Source organism: Clavelina lepadiformis, chromosome 5, assembly GCF_947623445.1.
Source record: "Clavelina lepadiformis chromosome 5, kaClaLepa1.1, whole genome shotgun sequence".
NCBI lineage: Eukaryota > Metazoa > Chordata > Ascidiacea > Aplousobranchia > Clavelinidae > Clavelina > Clavelina lepadiformis.
Genome location: NC_135244.1, coordinates 3,326,136 through 3,338,028, shown reverse-complemented (window position 1 = coordinate 3,338,028; position 11,893 = coordinate 3,326,136).

Below are 11,893 nucleotides of genomic sequence, written 5' to 3'. Positions count from 1 at the left end.
ATAAGTTTTTATCAAGTTGAAATTAATCTTAATTATTATTAGTGATTAAAATTTGTTAAATGAAACTATGTACAGTCTTCTGGTAATGAGTTGTAAGCTTTCTTCTAAAATATAGTGTCTTTTAAATTTGGTCCTGATTTTCCAGATGATGTCGTTTATTGTACTAGCTTTGTCTGTGGAGTAGGAGTTCTTTTCATCTAGGGTTTCTTTATGTATTTTTAAGATGGATTTAATAATGTTGAGATATTGTAGGATTTTATCTTTCTTTTCTACTTCCCCTTAGAGTTTAGACTTTAGAAGAATGCAATTGGAAACCCGATTGAATATGTGTAAGAATTTCTTGGTTAATTGGCTATTCGAGTAGGTTCCACGACATATGGCCGCGGGAAAGTGGCCGCGAACAAACTCACCGGGGTCAACTGAACGTGACGTAAATTGACCGCAGACAAACTGACTGTGACATAAACTGGCCGGCGATCAAATTAACCGTCGATAAATTGGCCGGCGATCAAATTAACCGACGACAAATTGGCCGTCAAAAGGTCAAAATTCTAATTCACTATCTAGTCACTTCTGTTTATTTCAATAAACGTTTCAATGTGTATTGAAATAAAAAACAATTTTGTTAAAAACAAAGGAAATAGTTACAAACAAATATTTACTTTACATATCATATACTACCGAGTTTAAAATTTTGACCTTTTGACGGCCAATTTGTCGCCGGTTAATTTGATCGCCGGCCAATTTATCGACGGTTAATTTGATCGCCGGCCAGTTTATGTCACAGTCAGTTTGTCTGCGGTCAATTTACGTCACGTTCAGTTGACCCCGGTGAGTTTGTTCGCGGCCACTTTCCCGCGGCCATATGTCGTGCTCCCATTCGAGTAGTAGATGGTTGATGTCCGTCTTCTGGAGTTTTACAAAACTTGCAGCCTGATTTCTTGTTTGGTACACTCTAAAAAATAACTGACTCAAAGATCCTCCTTCTTTAAAAGAGTGAACAACATCTGACTCTTTTCAAAATAACAAAACTTCACTTGCACAATAAGTGACGTTCACTCTATATAAAAGGTGAAATTGCAGCCAGCTTCCAAATTTTACGCAGTGGAATTTATTACTCACATGACTTCAGCGAAAATTAAATTCACTTCACTTAAAATGCACTTTGAAAACTCAATCTACAGTATCACCGGCGACAACTGGTAATGGTCAACTGACCGGCGACAAATGGGCCGTCAAAAGGTCAAAATTCTAATTCACTATCTAGTCGCGTATCAGCTTTAATCCCAGCCAATTTAGTATGTGTATTGCAGTCAAGGTTGCCCCTTGTAGGCCCCGTCACATACCGGCTTTGGCATTTGTTCCAATACAGCATCTGATTGAGGCTTTTGAAACATTAGAGGAAGTTGTGCCTGATGAAATGCTTCCGCTTCTCGACTACTTTCAGCGTACTTACATCGGGCGTCGCTTTCGGACTCAGCTCCGACGAGACCCGCCATATTCACATGACTTCTGGAACGTCCATGTTCGGGTGTTAAATGGCGACGCCAGAACCAACAACAAAGTTGAAGGTCACCACAATCTAATAAACAAGATGTTATCAATGCAACACCCAACCATTTGGAAATTTATAGAAGCTTTGAGGAAATTGCAGAACATAAACAAAAACAAGATTGAGGCGCTCTGTGCCCAAGGGCCTCCTGCCAAAAGTAGAAAATACAAGGATCTGGATGCGCGACTTCAAACCATCGTTGAAGATTTTGCAAACCGTGACATATTAGATTTTCTCAGAGGCATCGCCCACAACCTACAATTTGCGCAATAAACTTCCTTATTTGTCAAATAACAGTTTTTGTAAATTTTAGTGCCCTTATTATGTAGTGTCATATGTGTTTTGCAGTGAACTTCTTTTAATCTTGTTACTCGTATTTCCGGAAATATTTCTGTTTATTTCAATAAATGTTTCAATGTGTATTGAAATAAAAAAAAATTTTGTTAAAAACAAAGGAAATAGTTACAAACAAATATTTACTTTACATATCATATACTACCATCAACTTAAACACAATAATTCAGCACTTGCACGGTCAATTTACCTCCCGGTCAATTTTCATTCCGGTCAGTCTGTTCCCGGTTAGTTTGTTCGCGGTCAATTTACGTCACGTTCAGTTGTCCCCGGTGAGTTTGTTCGCGGTCAAATGTCATGGAACCAGTATTAGTGCAGAAGAACATGAGCACAATAAAATTATCAAGGTGGTATAGCTTCATGAATTAATCAATTCATATTTAATTGACCATATGGAATATAATGTAACTACAAACACCAGATGTAAGCAATTTGCAACAACAGCACATGACGTATAGAAAGCAGGAAACTTACGAAGCCAGGTGATCCGTCCCTGTTGCATTTCAATTGAAGAAATGTTTGGACAATCAATGCTCTCTGCCATCTTTATTTTCATATTAAGGATAGTTATAAAGATCACCATAGAAGGTAAACAAATGTGCTACATTAAATTTATTTCACAAAAACATTTTGCTTGAAAAAGTTAATTTAGGAGTAGAAGTCGTGATGGTTTTGTTGAATGGTGAACGGATTGACCTGTCCAGGTGGGTGAAACAACCTTAAACGATTCTCGGTATGGTCAAAGGTGTGCGGGCTGCATCGTGTCGACAAAGACCTGACAGCAGATAAGTAAGCGCGGGTTCACGTGAACATTATTCGTGGGAAAACGAGAAGCATTGATAATGTTGTCGTAAACTGAGCCAGTTCCACATTTGGTCACGTGGTGTAAAAAACTTGAGCTGGGAGACGTAAGTTGGAGCACTATCTTAGACACGGCGCCGAGCATCGGAAAGTCGGAGTCTGATCTTAGACGTTTTTCTATAGTCAGCGTGAATTTTGGGTCGTTAATTTTTCCAATGGGAAATGGCCATCTTGGTATAATCAGTTCCGTCTGAGGGCGTGTACGTCAATCCGAGAGAGAAAATCGGCGGCCATGTTTTCCGAGCCAGTTAAATGGCGTGTATCGGTAGCGAATTCTGAAATGCAAGAGAAATGACGCTTTGGTTGTGCAAGTCTTCATTGCGTCGACAATTGCCTTGTGGTCAACCAATAACGAAAACTCACGTCCTTCGACGAAATAGATAAAAAGTTTCATAGCGAGATTTGTGGAACGGTTAGGAAGAAATGCCAAAGGTTTTCCAGCAACCTTCAATTTTTTGCTGCAGGATAGCAGAGGCGTCGTACACCGGATGTGCTAAAGCAACTACTTTTTAACTGTTCTGTGATTTCGTTGAATGCCTCTGTCGTGGCCTTAGAGCAAGCGATTGATCTGATGCTAGCGTTGTCTTAAAAAATGTCCATAGCATGTGACCATTCCAAGGAAGCGCCTTAACTGGCGTACGACAGTCGGTTTTTGAAAATAAATAATCGCCTGAACTTTTGACTCTAGCTGGATAATCCCTTCTGCACTCACTGTGGGACCCAGAAACGAGTTTGCACATATTCTTCTTGAATACGAGAAAACACTAAAACGTCATCAAGACATACGAAACAAAAATTTAGATCTCTCGTAATGGAATCCATAAAACGTTCAAAGCTTTTAGGCAGAACATTTCAGACTCATTGGCATTTTTCTATGCTGGTATAAACCAAAAGGACAAAGGAAAGTTGTCTTTACTTATCGGGATTTGAAAGAATGCTTTTTTTTAACAAGTTACTTGTGAAATCTCGCAGACGGTCAAATTTGGTGACAAGGTTGGGACAAGGTTGAGATTACGAAAATAGCCTACAATTCTCACACCACCGTATGATTAATCATTTTAACAAGTTTTTTTAGCTGCGCAAAGTTTCTCGGAAGGTTAACACCTCTTGGTCTTGTTTCGATTTTATGCTGAGCGTTTTGCTTAATTGCTCGTGAACGCAAAAACGCATCAAATACTTCCGGCTAGATGCTGCGAAGTCTAAGCGCTTGAGCTGAAAAGAATGAACTTTCTCTGTAGGTTCGATGATCGATGACAAAAAACATATTACTATAGGTTGAGTTGTGGTCAAGTTTAGTTGTACTGGTGCCGAGCATTTTGACAGCTATTGCAGTTGCACGGTGGATTGCTCGATGAACAAACTTGGAATGGTAAAAACACAACCAGTCTCGTGCTCGTCATCGAATATTTCCCCATTGAATATGCGACGAAAACGGTCACGTTGATAATTTTCCACAGACGCAGCTTGTGGTGCGTTGGACAAATGTGGCACTGAATGGAACATGGTTGAAACTGTCGATTTAATATGCTGTTCCAGTCTTTTAGATTCGAACAACTCATTCACAACACTTCGGCTTGTAATTGAATTTGAAGAGACTGGTATTGTGACAGCAATGATCTTGTCCATATTTCTTTCTGGATCAATTATTAATATTAATTGCGCTTGATAATCCAAGAACAATTACCCCAATACATTTTACACCGTATGCAAATCATCTTACATTCTGCCAAGCTAGTTATAATATGGACTCAAAAGCATTGCAAAAAGTTGTTACTACCTGTAAAACTCGTTTAAAGCCTGCACTGTAAAAAAAACCTTAAAATTACATTTAATTATATTTTACATAAAAAAAAATATGTATATGTTTGTGGGGAGCACGACATATGGCCGCGGGAAAGTGGCCGCGAACAAACTCACCGGGGTCAACTGAACGTGACGTAAATTGACCGCAGACAAACTGACTGTGACATAAACTGGCCGGCGATCAAATTAACCGTCGATAAATTGGCCGGCGATCAAATTAACCGGCGACAAATTGGCCGTCAAAAGGTCAAAATTTTAAACTCGGTAGTATATGATATGTAAAGTAAATATTTGTTTGTAACTATTTCCTTTGTTTTTAACAAAATTGTTTTTTATTTCAATACACATTGAAACGTTTATTGAAATAAACAGAAGTGACTAGATAGTGAATTAGAATTTTGACCTTTTGACGGCCAATTTGTCGTCGGTTAATTTGATCGCCGGCCAGTTTATGTCACAGTCAGTTTGTCTGCGGTCAATTTACGTCACGTTCAGTTGACCCCGGTGAGTTTGTTCGCGGCCACTTTCCCGCGGCCATATGTCGTGGAACCATGTTTGTGACAGATAATAATGTGTTTTTTTACTTACACATTTCAAAATTTGCAAAACGTTTTCTGTTTTTGGATTTTTTTTATGTATACCCATAAAACATAAATTTGTTTGCAATTTTATGGTAAACTTACGTAACAGTATACTAAGAGTAAAAATTAGAATTGTTAAAAGACTATTTCAATACAGGAAAGCAAATACAGATGTGGGCTCTATTTCTGTCATTAGGGTTGTAACAAGGCTTTAATGACAAACATTTCTACCAAAACCACAATCACTTTTTGCAAATCCCTGACGTTCCTTTAAAAGTTGCTTTAAGGTTAATTTGTATTTTAACTTATTTATTCTAATTTAATCCTGGAATGAAATATTTCAAAAAGATATGTAATCCATATTTTGTATGTAGCCCATAGACCTAAACGTATCATGAAATGCTTCCACAGGTTTATAGTCCTGGTTAAACTGTATAATATTGTATATCAACCATTTTTTGAATTAAATTAACATTGAAAGTTAATTTTTAGTTCAATTTTTTCAAATTATGATTTTTCCAATCCTTCAGAAAAAATTGTTTAGATTTCTATGTTCTTTCCCTGAAAATAACATAAGTGCTGCTGCACGTGGCAGGCTACTATGAGTTCTGCTTTGGGTTTAATGCAAACTGCATTGTATCTAATAACAGAACTAGGCTATATGAGGTTATATACTTGTACCCAACTTGGGAATATACGAAGTTGTAAAACCATTAGGAGAATTTTGTTGCTCTAAGCCTTGTAATTTGACTGACTATTTTCCACTGAATGCTTACAAGGTTAATAGATCAAGGTTTCTCATTTTAAAGCATGCGTTTATTTGAGCATTTCACATCTGCTTCAGCACTACCAATTAGTAAATTATACACAACAGGTGTATATTTAAGGAGGCGTTAAAACAACAAAAAATGCCATACAATATTTGTTTGTTTTATTATACAGTGAATTTACTACAAGACTAATTACTACAAAAATCCTGCATGGGGGCTCTCTGAAATTTTGCATGTCAATTTAGTATGCTTTGGACCCCCAGTTCATAAAATGCCATCAAAAAACTTGTTTAACATAGGCGGAAAATGTAGAATTTTCGGCCTAAAACACCTAATTTTTTCTACTTTTATGCCAATTTTTAGCTTAGTTCTGCACGCGACCTGGGACATTGAAGCACACCAACTGCTAGGCCGGACGTAAGAGTCCAACAAAATCATAGAAATCTTAATTTTAAGCATTTGCTGCCTCCTTAGTGGCTTTGATGTACATTGAAAGTTTAACATGCTATTTACTGTTTTATATAGGAAACAAAAGTCGGGAGCACGACATATGGCCGCGGGAAAGTGGCCGCGAACAAACTCACCGGGGTCAACTGAACGTGACGTAAATTGACCGCAGACAAACTGACTGTGACATAAACTGGCCGGCGATCAAATTAACCGTCGATAAATTGGCCGGCGATCAAATTAACCGGCGACAAATTGGCCGTCAAAAGGTCAAAATTTTAAACTCGGTAGTATATGATATGTAAAGTAAATATTTGTTTGTAACTATTTCCTTTGTTTTTAACAAAATTGTTTTTTATTTCAATACACATTGAAACGTTTATTGAAATAAACAGAAGTGACTAGATAGTGAATTAGAATTTTGACCTTTTGACGGCCAATTTGTCGTCGGTTAATTTGATCGCCGGCCAATTTATCGACGGTTAATTTGATCGCCGGCCAGTTTATGTCACAGTCAGTTTGTCTGCGGTCAATTTACGTCACGTTCAGTTGACCCCGGTGAGTTTGTTCGCGGCCACTTTCCCGCGGCCATATGTCGTGGAACCCAAAAGTCACTGTCATGAAGTTACTTTGAAAAGTTGATTACTATAGGCCTATAATGATTGATTGATGATAATATTTGTTTTCATTTTACGTTACGACTGTTTTCATGATTAGTGTATGAATATTTTAGGTTACATGAGATATGATTAGGTTTTTTAAATTGTTTTACTGTAATATGGAATCACCTGCGGAAGACCTTAGAGGCAGTGAAATTGACAGATTCATTAGTGAAGCATTTGCCAAATGTTGATTTTATACATAAAAGCAAATTACTGTCCACCGTTGCAAGTCTTGGTGTGGAAAGTTTAGCTGATCTTTCTTTTCTAAAAGAGGAAGATTTAAGCATACTTCAGCCAATCAAACGGCGCAAGCTATTGACCTACATACATAGTAACTTGAAACAGGCCAACACTTTACAAGTTCTTTCGTCGTCCGATCTTACATCAGTTTCTGAAGAAAGAGAGTGCTATTCTGATAAAGATTATAGTGATCTGCAGTTGCAGTTCCTTGGGATAAATTGTCAGCTAAGCTAGATAATAATAAAAGACCGTCTAAGTTAGAGAGAAATGACATGGTTAGGATAGTGAGTGATGAGGTTCTAGCTCAGTATTCACATCCAACACGAAGTGTTTGTTTACAAATAGCAGAGGACATGAGTTTTAACCCTTAAACTGTAATTACTGTTCTGTAACACAAACAGCGATTACGGGCCTCTCAGGCCCAATTGTAACATAATCTGAAAAAGTAAGTCAATCGTATCTCAATTCATTACATCGGCTGTATTCGTTTTGAGAAAATGATTTTAGGCCAAAGTTGCTTATAATGCACGGATGTAGCAACAGGAATGTAAATGAATGAATGTTTGACAAACACAACCCTAACCGGAGACGCTCCAAACATCTCGCTAACCCGGTTAGCAGCGGCGACACCTAACTATGCACACATATGACATATTTTGGTTGTTATTGAGTGCACCTAAAAAGAACTCATCTTATTGAGATCCACTATACAAATGCAATGTAACTTACATTGATTATAATTCTAAAGTTTACTCTAAACTACAACCGGGCCTCCGAGGCCCTAAATTGCAATTTGAGGTGTACTTTAGTTTTTAGCCTACATAATTATTTTTGGACTTATTAATCCTTACACTCCGGTTTTAAGTTTTGCAAACGACACTATTTTAGGCATTTCCGGAGCAACAGCTCTAAAAACCAAAAAAGATAAAAGTTAAAACAATTTTCTCTCTCACCGTGCCTCCCAGGCCCGTAATAACTGTTTAAGGGTTAAATTTCCAGTTTTACAAGTTTGTGACTTGCAAGGAAAACCTGTTGCAGACAAAGGGGCATTGGCACTTGGTTTACAAATTGAAAGACGGTGTGCAAACTGTAGTAGAAGCTCTGCCAGCGGTGTTGCTTCTGATATTGCACAGAGTTTACGAAAGCAAAAAAACTCTTATGGCTGCAAGCAATGGCAGCCCACAGCTGATCTTTCTATGGATATTGTAATGAAAAGCACAGAACGACTTAATTTGCTTATATCAGAACAAAAGCACTGATACAGATGAAATAGTTCAAAGTATGATGAATGCGCATCTACGGAAAGTAATCAATGAAAATAAGCTTGACATTTACAAATTGAAAGAAAAGTGGCCTATCCTATTTACAAAAGTTGGGATGATGATACATTACAAGAGGCTCACCCAAGTTTCTTTAGATCAGTTTCAAATTATTTTTCAAAATCAACTGCAGAGATTGTTCTAGTTTATGTAAGCGCAAACAGCTAAAAATGCAGATTTGCATAGAATTATTCTTGACGTCAATTTGGCGAAAGAAAAGGTCGATATATATAGGTACAGATGTAGATATAATAATTATGCTCTGTAAGTACTTCCGTGAAGATCCAAATAAACTTTTGTTAAAGTTGAGCACTACTGATGTCGATACAGATGTCTAATTTATAAAAATAATTTGAAAGTTATGTTATACCGATATATTGATTCATCATCAAGTAAGAAACATTTGATTGTGTAAGACGTATAGTAAAGTAAAAATATTTTTCTTTGAAAAAAGATGAATGGTAATTATTTGCGTGTTTTCAGTTGTAGTGCATTACTGTACTTTGCTATGCCTTTTGTTAGGGCCAGATGTTTTAACCTACAAAAAGTTGGACATTTTTGTGGAAAAGAAGTGTGCTTTTGAGAACGTCAATTCTGCCATTGAAGATGTTTAATATATGGTATCCTGAAGAAGTAAGCGCAACTCTGGAATTACTGCAAAGGTTAGTTCATGAGTACTATCTTGTCAGCATTAACGGCCGTTTGTTGTTTCTACTGTTTATTTAAAACAATAGAATGCATTTTTGCTTGTTGACATCAAAGTATTATTTGCTTTCAGAAATTTGGCTAATATTGATCCACTACGTGGCAAAACTAAGCATCCTGGCAAAAAAGCACGGATAAAAGGAATTAATAGTAAATTGCTATCTTTCTACAACGCAATAAATGACTTCGAAGTACTTGTGTGTGTAAGAGTAGTTGTGACCAGACTTGGACAACTAGATAATTCTCATAGTTGTCCAATTCAATTCTAATTTTTATTCTAATCTAATTTTCGATTTTGCCAAAAATGCTAGTTTGTCAAGCGAGTTTTTTGTAAGTTAAAAAAGAAGCTCCTTCACGAAACAAAATGATCAAAATCAAAGTGCTATAGGCAGGGTTGCCATACCGTCCTTATTTCTAAGATTTGTCCTTATTTTGAAGGTCCGTGTCTTAGAAAATATTTTTGTCCTTTTTTCTTAGAAATGTCCTTATTTTCACTTGCGTCCTTATTTTCGTCTTATTTTTAGGGCTAATGTTCGTATTTTGGGCATTTTGTCACCTTTACGATACCATTTTGTACCAAAGAGATACCAAAAGTATGAACATGCAGATAGTGTCTTGTTTTTTTTTTTTTTTTTTTTTTTTAGGAACATTGGTTGCTTTCTCTTGTTGTGCACTGTTTAAGATGGTATTCGTCTTTCGTTTTCTAGTCGTCCTTATTTTTGAGTTGAGACTGATGGCAACCCTGGCTATAGGCCTATGCCTAAGTATCAGTGTCAATTAGGCCTACCATATTTTCATCGCCAAAAAAGAGGACAATTCCTCCAGCAAGTACATTGCAAATATAGTTTTACACTTAAAGAATTTATCACATGTTTTTGGATAATTATACGCATATGAACAAGTAATGCATTCAGCTTCAAAATCATTATGTCCTTTTCTGAAACAAGGATACTTCTGCCGCAGTTCATCAGAAAACACAGTTTCCCTCTTTGGCATTATTGCTTAGCTTTATTTAGATTTTATGTTTGTCTAGTTTAAAACAATGATAAGAAAAATGATTAGACCTCATGCTGTCGCTGAAAAGTCATTTGACTTGACTTAGGCCTCATGCCGAAAAGTCACATAAACATATAATTCTGTTGAAAATATGAGCAAGAAAACGCAAAAAAGGAGGACATTTGGGCATTTTTCAGTGTCAAGAGGACATATGGTAGCCCTAGTGTCAATGTACAACCGGTATAACCTTGTTTTGAATGTTTTTCAAGGAAAAGTGTTGCTAAAAAGTAAATAAAATTGACAACAAAAAAAATTGACTTTTTCAAACAAATTTTAGTTTGAATTGCGCTAATGATAAACCTAATCCTTGTTAAGTTTCTGGTTTTAGAAAATTCTTAAATTGTAGTTCTCATCTAATTAGTAACAGGTTAGTACGTTCTAATTGAGAAAATCTAGTTGTCCAAGTCTGGTTGTGATACCTTACCATTTTATATGTACAGCCCGATTGTGGTTTGCAATATCAATTGTACTCATTTTCAGCTTGTTCTTGTGTCTCGCTTTCTCAAGTATTTCTGTTTTACCTGACCATTTTTCTTCGAGAATAATGTTGTTATTTATTTATTAGTCAGATGTAAAGTATTTTGAGCACATTTCCTTTCATCGAAATGTGGTGCTGTTGACTGCAACCTGCTTCACTTATGTTATAAAAGAAAACATAAGACAAAACCACATCAAAAAACTTTTACTGAATCTGACATTACTTGTGATTTGTATAAACGTGCATGTACAATATTGTAAAACATGTCAAGTGTCATATTTTGAATGGTAAATTAACTAATTGTAAATAAAAGTCGGGTGATTGATACATTTACTTTAAAGTATTGAGTTTTCCATTATTACAGCTAATTGGATGTAGAGACATGTGTATAGGATTTGTAATAACACCAGGTTCGCACCAATCAGTTATCAGCGTATAAAATGCCAGCATGTATGTGGAACATTCCCATGGGATTATGGCAGGTTTGATCCAACCGTGTAAAGCAGTGTTTCTCAACCTTTTTAGCCCACAGACTATTTTCCCATTAGAATAAGTATTCGCGGACTCAGGTAATAGGAATAAAAAATAAGTTAGTTCAACACTAAAACAGTAAGATAAAAAAGCAGAAGCGGTTTTTTTATTGGGCACATATGGACTATAAATCTCAGTGAGAACCTTGAAAATTACGACCTTTGCTCGACCTATCCCAGTGAGAACCTTGTCCCTGAACTTGTTTCACAAGTTTGTCGGAATCAGGAATTATGGTCGTCAACGCACATCTGATATCGTCTTCTGGTTGAAGTTCATTCCGTTACTTGAATTTAATCATAGCCAATGTTGAAAATCCAGCTTCACACAAGTATGTGTTACGTTGTTTTACGATTGATTTGTCATTCCGCTGTCTTGTCTGCCTCCGGGCGGAAGCGCTTTTCGATTTCTCGAGCAATTCTCCAAGCAGCAGAGAAAGAAGCACGCACTGCTTTGTTGTGAGAGTAAACTACTCCTCCCCAAGCAGCTGGGTGATCAAAGCGACTTCTCTTTACCTGATATTCTTTTTCTTTAAAC